This window comes from Drosophila virilis, chromosome 2 (genome assembly GCF_030788295.1).
Source record: "Drosophila virilis strain 15010-1051.87 chromosome 2, Dvir_AGI_RSII-ME, whole genome shotgun sequence".
Classification (NCBI taxonomy): domain Eukaryota; kingdom Metazoa; phylum Arthropoda; class Insecta; order Diptera; family Drosophilidae; genus Drosophila; species Drosophila virilis.
Window position 1 is genome coordinate 18,818,970 of NC_091544.1, and position 10,259 is coordinate 18,829,228.

The 10,259-nt window shown below is 38.2% G+C and overlaps 1 protein-coding gene across 1 annotated transcript in view; it reads right to left on the minus strand.

Moving 5' to 3' along the window:
• Positions 1 to 4,922, minus strand: part of osy (ABC transporter oskyddad) — a 54,908-nt gene extending 49,986 nt beyond the window's left edge. Inside the window, exon 1 of the mRNA XM_002053376.4 lies at positions 4,209 to 4,922. The gene's annotated coding sequence lies outside the window, so the exon portion shown is untranslated. The remainder of the gene's footprint in view (positions 1 to 4,208) is intronic.
• Between the last annotated feature and the right edge of the window lie 5,337 nt (positions 4,923 to 10,259).

Sequence of the window (10,259 nt, forward strand, 5' to 3'; positions counted from 1 at the left end):
CCAAAGTCGCTGCCCTCTCTCACACACTCTATATGTAGATATATATTTATTGATATCGCGCATTATGCGCAGACTTCTGTCGAGTGTGTGTAAAATCCTGTCTAGGCTTTGTCCTATTTCCTGCGTCAAATTTTGCTCAGTTTTGCCTCGGCTGCTATTTGTCATGCAAATTTATTTTCGATTACTTGTTACCAAAGATTTGCTTCAGATTATGCAAATGTGTCAAACGTAAAACTCACACATACATACATACACGTGGGCGTGGCATTTTGAATGCGTATCGGGGCGCCTCATCGCTGCCTTACAAGTGGCTTATTACTCTTAGTGGTTGTCGTTGTCGCATAAATGCAAAAACTTTGCATATTTTCATGAACATTTTGCGGAACGATTTTCGTATATTTAGGCATAAAAAAATATGACTTGGAAAATCTATTTTCGTATTCACTGATTGTTTATCGCTCAGGCTATTGATTCCACATTGAATTGGGACTGGGCGTCCTTTATTTTGCCATTTCACACATTCGCACACAGTCCTGAGTCTATAATATAAATTTGCATAATTTGAGGTGGAGCCATTCTGAGCATTGAATGTTATTCGGAATTATACAGCCTCACTTAATAGAAAATGATTTTTATTAATATTTATAGGGGCAACATCAAAGAAAAAGTAGTTGCAGAAATTGTTTTGAAAAATTATAATAAGAAGCTTGGGACTAATGCTTGAAATTTAATTTAAGTGTTTATAAACACAAATTGTATATTGAGCAAAATAATTTTATAGAAGAAACAGTAATTAATAGTATTAAATATATAAAAGTTAATGGTCGTATGTATGTTCTCTTAACAATATCTTAGTCATATGATCCAAATTAATTTTTCTGATGTTACTTTGTTCGGCTCTGACCCCCCATTTTTGTGATATTAAAGCAATTTTAAATATAACCAAATAAATAAATTACATTTATAATTGGACACAATTCATAAAATGCAATTTGGTTTCGTGCGTCCGTCTGAAAAAAATGCATTTATTTGTATTATTATTATATATATTTATTTGTACCTGGTGTTTTGTTGTATTTTATATCTGCTGGACCGTTTTTATTAGCGGTCACCTTTGGTCACTGTCATTTTTTTTTATAAATTTTATGTGTGGTCTTTATAATTGAATAATTACATACACACGTATGCGTTGAAATTGTTGTCTGTTTTATATTTTTTGGTCTCTTTTTAACGGGCTAACTCTGTTTGTATAGCTTGTAAATCAATTCCCATTACAATGCCTCCCGTTTGGCAGCAAATAAAACAAATGACCAAAACGTTCAATAACCTTTAAAAACTGAATGAAAATCGTTTACCGGCAAATATGTTGACAGCCCGTTCAAATTATTGTCAGTGCGCGAAAATAAAAGTTGGAATTGCAGCGTAGAAATAAAAAATATAAATAAATTTTAGCTGCATTGCATTAAATGCAATTCCAGAGCCCGCAAAAATGCCAAATGTTAAATGAATTTTATTGCAATTTTTTGAATTACTAAAAATACAGTCAGACACGCAGACGGCAAATGAATGCACTGTCGAATAGTCACATACTAATTAAAAATTTTGGTGCTGCAATTAGCTGCTGACAATTACCAAAACTAATTTCAATTTACCTATACCAAGCTAAATAATAGAAAATAATTAAAGACAACATTTAAAATATCAGTTATTTAGTCACAATACTTTTTCTGTAGTTTGTGCAAGGTTTCTTCTTAAATGTTCTTTTTTTTATTTAATACGTTATGGTCGCAGAAAAATTATACTTAAAATGGGATTTTTATTTCTCTCAGAATGCCAGCCCAGCCCAGCCAACCAGCTGGCAGTAAAATTTTAAATGCATTGCCACAACAATGATTTTTTTTTAACGGACGTTCAAATTACTATGTAAATAACGCAATTAAAAAGTATCGATGCATCGCTTAATCAACATAAATTTCACATCAGAGTGACTTGTAAAATGCAAAGTTGGTTCGTTATACTTAAGTCCCGCGATGACAAAATATCGGTGCAATAAATTAAAATCAAAATTCATAACAAACAAAAGGCCAACAAGAGTATTTTGCGGTGGCTTTTATTTTTTTTTATATTTTCTTCGTTCTTATCGAGCCAGAATGCTTTACACTTTATTAAGTGACTCAGTCATAGCTTTAAGCATTTTTCTGCAATTCATGGCAAATAATTAAATGACCAAGTCCAATGCCAAAAGGAGCCGGAAACCCAGCAACAGCTAGTGGTCAAGAGCGAACAGGGAAGGTGATCGACGAATGAATATTCTTTCCGGTTCTTACTACTTATTGAATTGTTTTCTATTCAGTTTCGATTTGTTATTGCGTTATGCAAATTATAAAGTAAGCGTTGATTATCGCAAATATTCTTATTATATTTGTAATCCATAATGCTTGCACCTTTCAAAACATTGTGATTATTGAGATCAACATCGAGCTATGCTGCTACTCCCAGCTAGATAATTAAATCTATAAAGTTCAACATTAGAACAAGATTACAGCAAGGTTTATAATATTTTTCTTATAATTTTGCCTATCAATATAACATGGTATTGTTGATATATTCTGAAACGTGCTCTTCGATGTGTAATACATTAGGTAGCAATAATATTATGTCCCTTACCACCGCGCCATCACGACGAAACACATAAAATACACTTAACACACACTCAACTGAACAAATGCCGCATAATCGTTACGTAATTATTTAATTAAATTAGTCTGGAATAATGCGACTATAACTGTACTTAAATTTGCGTTCTTTAATTTTGACCTTTTTTTGGGGGGGCTTTTTGTGTGCATGAAAAATGTTTCTTGTTTTTTTTATTCATTTTCGAAATGCCATAAACAAAGGGCAAATAAGTGAAGTGAGCAGCCAGCAATGGGTCAAGTTGTGTTTTGCGGTTTTAATAGAGCCAAGTAATGCGGTTACCGCAACTGCTGTTTTTGTAGTTTTTGTATTTGTTATTGTTGTTGTTGTTGTTGTTGTTGTTACAGTAGTTGCTCTCATTGTTGCGGTTTTTGTGTACACCAAAAGGTTAAGTGGCGTATTTAAAGCAACGAATTAAATCATTATAAATCACCACGGGACAAACAAAAACACAGATATAAACGCTTGACCAGGCCAATTATTTGTGAAGAGTGGAGAGTTCAAGGTCTGGCAACGACCTCTCAAGAGGTGATCAGCCTAAAAAGTCATTACGTTCGGAGATATCTGTTAAAAATCATATAATGACTTTATGAAATTGCACTATTTCCGTTCGTTATATTCGTTGTTTAATTTCACCAACTAGATTCAACTATATAAACTGGATAAATTTCATTATTTAAATACCTTGACTGGGTCACAATACCCTTCGCAGAGATACAAATCGAGCTACACGCAGACCTATAACAATAGCTGGCTTATTCATAACAAAAAACCCGGCAACAAGAAGCTGTAGCATTAAAAATGAATAAGTTGTTGTGTTCGAAGCGCATGAGCTGTACTCAGAAATACCCTGTGCACAGTATATAAAAGCGTAGAGCCGGGGTGTCGTATTTAATTTAAAATGTTCTAATTTGAATGAATCTCCATTCCAAAAGATTCAGTACCACATTTAAAGGAAAGTTCACCTTCACATTTCAAAATTTGGTAGCTAAAAATCCTTTAGTCGCCGAGCTCAATTGAAATAATTGAAGAGCAGGTGAGAGCAATAGACACGATTTTCATTAATTTGCGCATTTTGTGATAACAGGAGAAAAATTAAATTTATTTGTTATAAATACTCTCAGTAAATTGAATCACTTAATCATTTAATCCCATACAGGGTAGCAGACGTTTCAGCAGCAATCGCAGCAATAACAACAACAACAAAATGATTTAAGAAGCAGCAACCTCTGCGCTGTTGTTGGATGTCGTCGACTTCAGGTGAAGCTTCAGCTGAGTTTGCATTTTGAAGCGGTTGCTGTTGACCTTGGGCTGCATAAATCGAATTGGAGCAGGTCGTTGCCGAAGCTGCTGCTGCCGGCGTTGTTGTTGTTGCTGCTGCTGCTGCTGCTGCTGCTGCTGCTCTGCATTAACATTTTTGCGGTTGATATCATCCTTGAGATTGCGCTTGCAATTTCGCAAGGCCTGCGCCCTTTTACAATTATAATGAGGTTTAGGTTTTTGCGGTTTCTTACCTGTTCTTAAAGTTGCGGATGTTGGTGTTGCGTTTGTTGCTGATGCAAGTTTTGCTTGTTGCTGTAGTTAAAGTTTTGCACACAAAATGTAAACAAAATGCTTGTATATGTGCACTGTGTCGTTGTTGTTGTTGTTGTTGTCGTCGTCGCTGAATAAGTTTGGCGCGTTTTGCGTTTGCAAAATCAACAAACGTAAAGAACACGTTTGCTTTTAGTTAACCTGTTTTGGCAATGCCCAAAGATTGCGATTGAGCAAAGATTGAGACAGACACACACACACACACACAATTTCACACACACATGCACATAGATACACTAATACACGTATACAAACTAGACAAACTGTGCGCATGCGAAATGTGAGCGTTGCCTGAACAGTTGTTGTTGTGTTGTTGTTGTTGCTGCTGTTCGCTGATTTTTGTGTCTTTTACTCGCACAATTAGCCAACAACTAAAGCCACAGATTAAGCCACAATGAACAACTCGTAAAGACACAAAAGTTACTTAACTTGCTTCGTTCACTGGCCAATCGACGCGTTCTAGTAACTTTCAATTTTGATCGTTTGCACCTGCCAATTTTCGTTGACGGTCGATTTTATTAAATTTGATTTGAATTTATTTTTGTTAGCCGCCTGCTTAGCGAATTCTCTCTAGCTCGTTGCTCGAAACGTTTCCGCGTGTTGTTACCAGAGCCAGCGACGAATGTAAACTGAATATCAAACCGAACGCTTATTTGCGCTGACAGATCGCCAGTTAGGCTAGAGCAGCAGCGCAGTCGAAGTCGCCGTCGCCGTCGCCGTCAGCGTCGGCATCGGCGTCGTTGTCTTAAAGTTGTCTAAACGGCCCGTCCAAAAGATCAATCTGTAAGTGGTCTACCTTATGCGGCGGCTAAACAGTCGTTTAGCTTTTGGGAAGAGTTTTATTCTCAGGTGCGCGTCACGACTAAAACAGCTGATCGAGCTTTTAGATGTGAGAGAGAGAGAGAGAGATGGGAAGAATGAGCGAGAGTAATGCTTGCTAAGCTTTGATCATTTAAGCAAGCTTTTTGCTAAAGTTCAGCACTGAGCGTCGTTGTTGATTACACTAGGCAACTATGTTGGAAATATGTTGAGGTAAAATATAGGTTTAAATATAATTTATTTGCTTCTTGATTTCATTAAATTTCATATAAAATTCGTGGGTTTTCAGGAGAAGATAATAATTAATATATCAAGACGAAAATGACGCCCACAAATTTATACTGTATTTATATTTGCGGCCGAAAGAATAATATTCTGATATTATTTATAATTTTCAATACATTAATTCTGTCTGTCTGAGCAAATGTGAGATTTGGTCGGATCGGAACATTATATCGTATAGATGATGCAGGAACGATCAGTCGAAAATATGGTTCTTAAATAAATAGCATTTCTTAAGATATTTAACCAAATTAACCACCATTAAGTATACCAATATAAAAAAATAAGTTAATCAGATTACTTTACCATACGGCTTCGATGGGAACAATCGGTCGGAAATAAAGCTTACCAAAGATAGCCGTTCTTTCCTGTTAGCAGATAATTTATCTACCATCTGTCTACTTCACCCCCGAATGCAAATTACTTATTAACTTTTTAAATCTGAAAAAAGTTAACTGCGAAATTCTGTTGTTTTGTGTAAAATATTGTATAGCGCTGTAAAATAATATTCGGCAATCAGTTGATTGGCTTGGTCCAAATAAAAATTTGCTAAAAATGCTTAGGAACATTAATCATATTATATACCGTTTTGTTGTGCTTAATGTACATCGCCTTTACATTACAAACAAAGCAGTTGTTCCCAAACAAAGATGACTTCGTGGCTGGCACATTTGATGCATTTTCCATTATTTTTACTGTACACTTGAGGCATTAGGTAACCAGGGTATTTTCTGTATTTACCTATTGTTGCTGTAGCACACTATGCCATTTATAAGGCTGCTTTGGTCAGCTTTGTTTGGGTACTTGGCGAGGCATTGCCATGTCAAAGTCAGGCAACCTCTTAGTGCCACTCCCCCAAGCTCCCACGCTGAATGTCGCTTTTATCATTGTCAAGAGTTGGCAGCCTTTTTAGGTTTTCAGGTATGCTGTAATGGCTGGGTGCGATATCTTGTCACCCACCTTGCCCATGCCGCTTGCTGCATGCCGCTTGCCCCATGCCGCATGCCCACTAGCTGGCCTCGCTTGGTCACACTGTCGAGTCACAATCACCTGACATGTGCACGTCTTTCGCTTTGGATTCGAGAAATGCTTAAATGAATTGCCGCTTTTGTAAAGATTTCTTGAAACTGCTTCTTTTGGCTGCTTGCTGCATGCCTCGTGTTGCAGCTTGCACCTTGGTGTTGCTTGACTAACAAGTTACACGTGCATGTCTTCAACAATGTCGCCATTTCAGTTTCCGCTTCCGTTTGACGTCCTTTGGATGCGCCTCTCGAGACGCAAAACATTGAGCTTGCAGCGATTCATTCCTTTTGTTGCATGTCTCTGAAATGGCAATGTTGCAGATACATTTCAAGCACACACGCACACACACAGACATGCAGTTTGAGCTGCTTAAGTGTCTACAATATATTTGTGCATCCTTTTAACCCAGATAAGGCAGCAACATTGCTCCCTTCCCTGCCCCCTGTCGCCTGCCATAGCTGGCATTCTTAGCCAGCCAAGCTTCCCGAGCTGCTGCTGCTAATGAAGTGCAGGGCATGCAGGCAGAGTGCCTTGAGCAAATGATATGACAACAAACCTCAAACCTAATGCCAGCCATGACGATTGGGTATTGCTTTCGAGTTTTCCTCTACGACTGCTTTCTTTAAGATCCACAGTTACAGATATTTTCTTGCATTTATCTCGTGTCCACTTTAGTTGCGCTTCGCTTTAGAGTGCAATTTTCAGAAATAAATTTTACCCAACGGTGCAATTTTCGTACTAACAAATTTATGTGCTCAACAATTGATTTTCCTGTTCAATTTCGACTGCTGCAGAGACGTGTTCGCCACCAAATGCAGCGCTGAACCGAACCCCGACGAACCGCAAGGTGCAAACGGTAAAAAATAATGGCCAGAAAAATGAGGAGACCTCCAATGGCTGGCAAAGGTGTCGCGGCCGAGACACTGCGCCACTTCATAAAATATGAAATTAGATTTGCAAGTGCAGCAGCAGGACAACGAGCGCACTCTAAAGGATGCGCATACATATACCTTGTTGCAGGATGAACAGAACAGACAAAAACCGGATAGAGGGTGGGCGAATTGATTGTAAGTGGGTGACGGTGCTGCAGTCAAATGGTCATGCCAGTGAGTCAGCCAAGCGACCAGCGTTGACTCAAATGGCTTGACATTCGATCAAAAGTTCGACGGAAACGGCAGCTCAAAGCAGGTTAAGCCAGCTGACCAAGCCAGTGTGGCAGCCATATACGCTTTAGGCATAATATGTATTGACAGCAATGCAACGCCTTCGAAAACTTTAACGCAGCCAGTAAAACATTTAAAAATGTTGTTAGAATAGGGAAAGAGATTAAAAATGCGACAGGTAATATACATGGGTAAGCAAAACTCTTTTATATTTACTCACTGTTTTTAACAGTGTTCGTACCCTGTAAATACAAAATAAAAAATAAAAAAATTATAATAATTGATAATGGTAATTGTTAATTAATAATAATGTCGGTACAAAATAAAATGAAGAGCAGAAATAAAATTAAGTGGTCAAAGCGCCGTAGAGATAGGCAGTGAGATAATGCGACTTGAGAGAGAGAGTTAGAGTCAGAGTGAGAAAACAGGTGGATAGGGGCAAGAAAGATAGAGAGAGAGGGAGAAATAGTGAGGCGAGGAGAAAAGAAAGGAAACAAAAACAGATGGGAAATGGAAGTAGCAAATAGATGAGTAACGAACTAATTGCAAGAGAATATATGAGTTAAATATTAATATTAGAGAATATAAGAGTTAAATGCCAGCAAAAGAGCGCATTAAAGAGTATAAAGAACCATTTAGTTTGAGAAAATAAGATCTTTGATCTCCACATAATAAAGCTTGATTAACATATGCATACACATATGATTGGAAAGTACCAAAACTGTTGCGCTGCTTACACTATGTCTGGAAATTCCATTTTTGGCCAAACTACCTGCAACATATGCTTTATAAAAGTACCCAAGACAATCTTTATTTATAATTCGGATCGGCGTGTCGTCAATGCCCGATATTTGCAATGATTTGTAGCGCATAGCAGCAGCACAAAGCTGCAGAAGGAAACAGGATGAGAAGTGATTTTAACAGCAGGACCACGACACACAAATACCAAGCGCAATGCGCGGCTAATGCCGCTTAATAGTTTTTACATTTTTTGCAAGGGTCTTTGGTCTTCGTCCAGAACCAAAGCCAGAGTTTGTGCCGAAAGGGGGCTGAAGGGTCTAGGAAGGATGTGCTGACTTAACTGATTCGCTTTTTTTTTTCTATTTCTCGCTTTAAAGCCGAGCGCTATGTTCAATAGCTGGAAAATGTAAATCCCATTGAGTTGGTTCGCTTTTTTTATTTTATTTTTTTTTCGCTCTAATTTTATTTTTCCACTTTACTTTTTTGCTGCTAATGCTGCAACAAAGGGCGTGGCTGTGGTTGTGGCTGTGCATGTGCCTGGGCTCACCGCAGTTCGCCTCGCTTTGGCTGCAATTGTGGCCGAAATGTCTTCATCGGTTTGATTTTCAATTCGATTGCATTTAAGCCGTGTCCTGGCATAAGCTGCGTGGCGAACAAGAAAGCAGCCAGCGTTTCAATGTCGATAAAGAATTTATTATGCTTGCTTTATGGGCGACTACCTCGTACTCTCATCTATTTTTAGTCGATTTATATAGACAATTTATGACAAGATTTATGATAGCGTTGCCCCATTATGTGGCAACATCAACCAAGTGCCACAAACGTAATTCGTATATGCATAATAACTAGGCAGCAAGGAAAACAACTTGACGTCTGATAATTTTGTAGGGTAAATGAAGACACATTCGCATTTTGAGAAATGAGTTTAGAATAATATAATGTCTCACGTAAATGAACATGACTTCAGCAACAATGAAACATTAATCGAATAAGCAATTTCCCCTAATCTTATTTTATCTGTGGTAGAGCATTGAGGCTTCGTGCAGCTGGCTCTGTTGTTGTTCTTATTGGTTGCGCAGCAGCCACAAAGTTGACACCTCAGACAGCTACCTGCTCAAGCCCCACAAAGTACACAAGAACGACAACGACAACAACTTTGTCTGACAACAATCAATCAATATTTATGTCCTCAAGCATTTAGCAGCTAGCTGTCTGTGGGTGGGTGTGTGTGCGTGTGTGTGTGTATCCATAGTTACATATACTTATGTTTTTAGTATGTGTATGTGCATGTGTCTTGTCACAGCTGTGCTTTGTTCTTGTTATGGTTGCTTCGGCGCTGTTACAGCGCTCTAATGATAATGACAAGCGCAATAATACTCACAACACTGGCAGACCCTGCCCCACCCAATACCCTGCACACGCCGAGTTCGAGGTACTATCCCGTGGCCATTGTACGAACTTTACAGATTTATGTTTATCCGCTCAAGTGCCCACGCTTCAGCCGTAGCGGAGCTGTGTCTGTAGCCAGGGCATTGGCGCAGCTTTCGCTGTTGATTGATGTCCCGGCTAAGTTAATTACGTGACTCAAAAAGTGGAAGGACTTGAAAAAGTTTGCAGCTCGTTGCTAAGAGCCGCAATTAATTGATTATTTTTGTTGTGCCAAAATAAAGCACTTGACTGCGAAATAATAATAATAATCTGAGGTGCTGCCAGCATAATGATTATTATAATGATATTGTTTTCGTTGTTGTCTGTTGTCGGATAGGCGTTGGCAGAGATTACGCATTAAATAAATCATCCGAGCTGCTTGGCGAGATGTGCTCAGCAGCACTTCACAATACTTGAAGTCCTCAGTAAAGATTTATTGTAAATAAGCATTATTATCATAGTATCACGTATGCGCCATGCTCAACTTGACAGACATGCTCGCAATAGAAAAGGCCA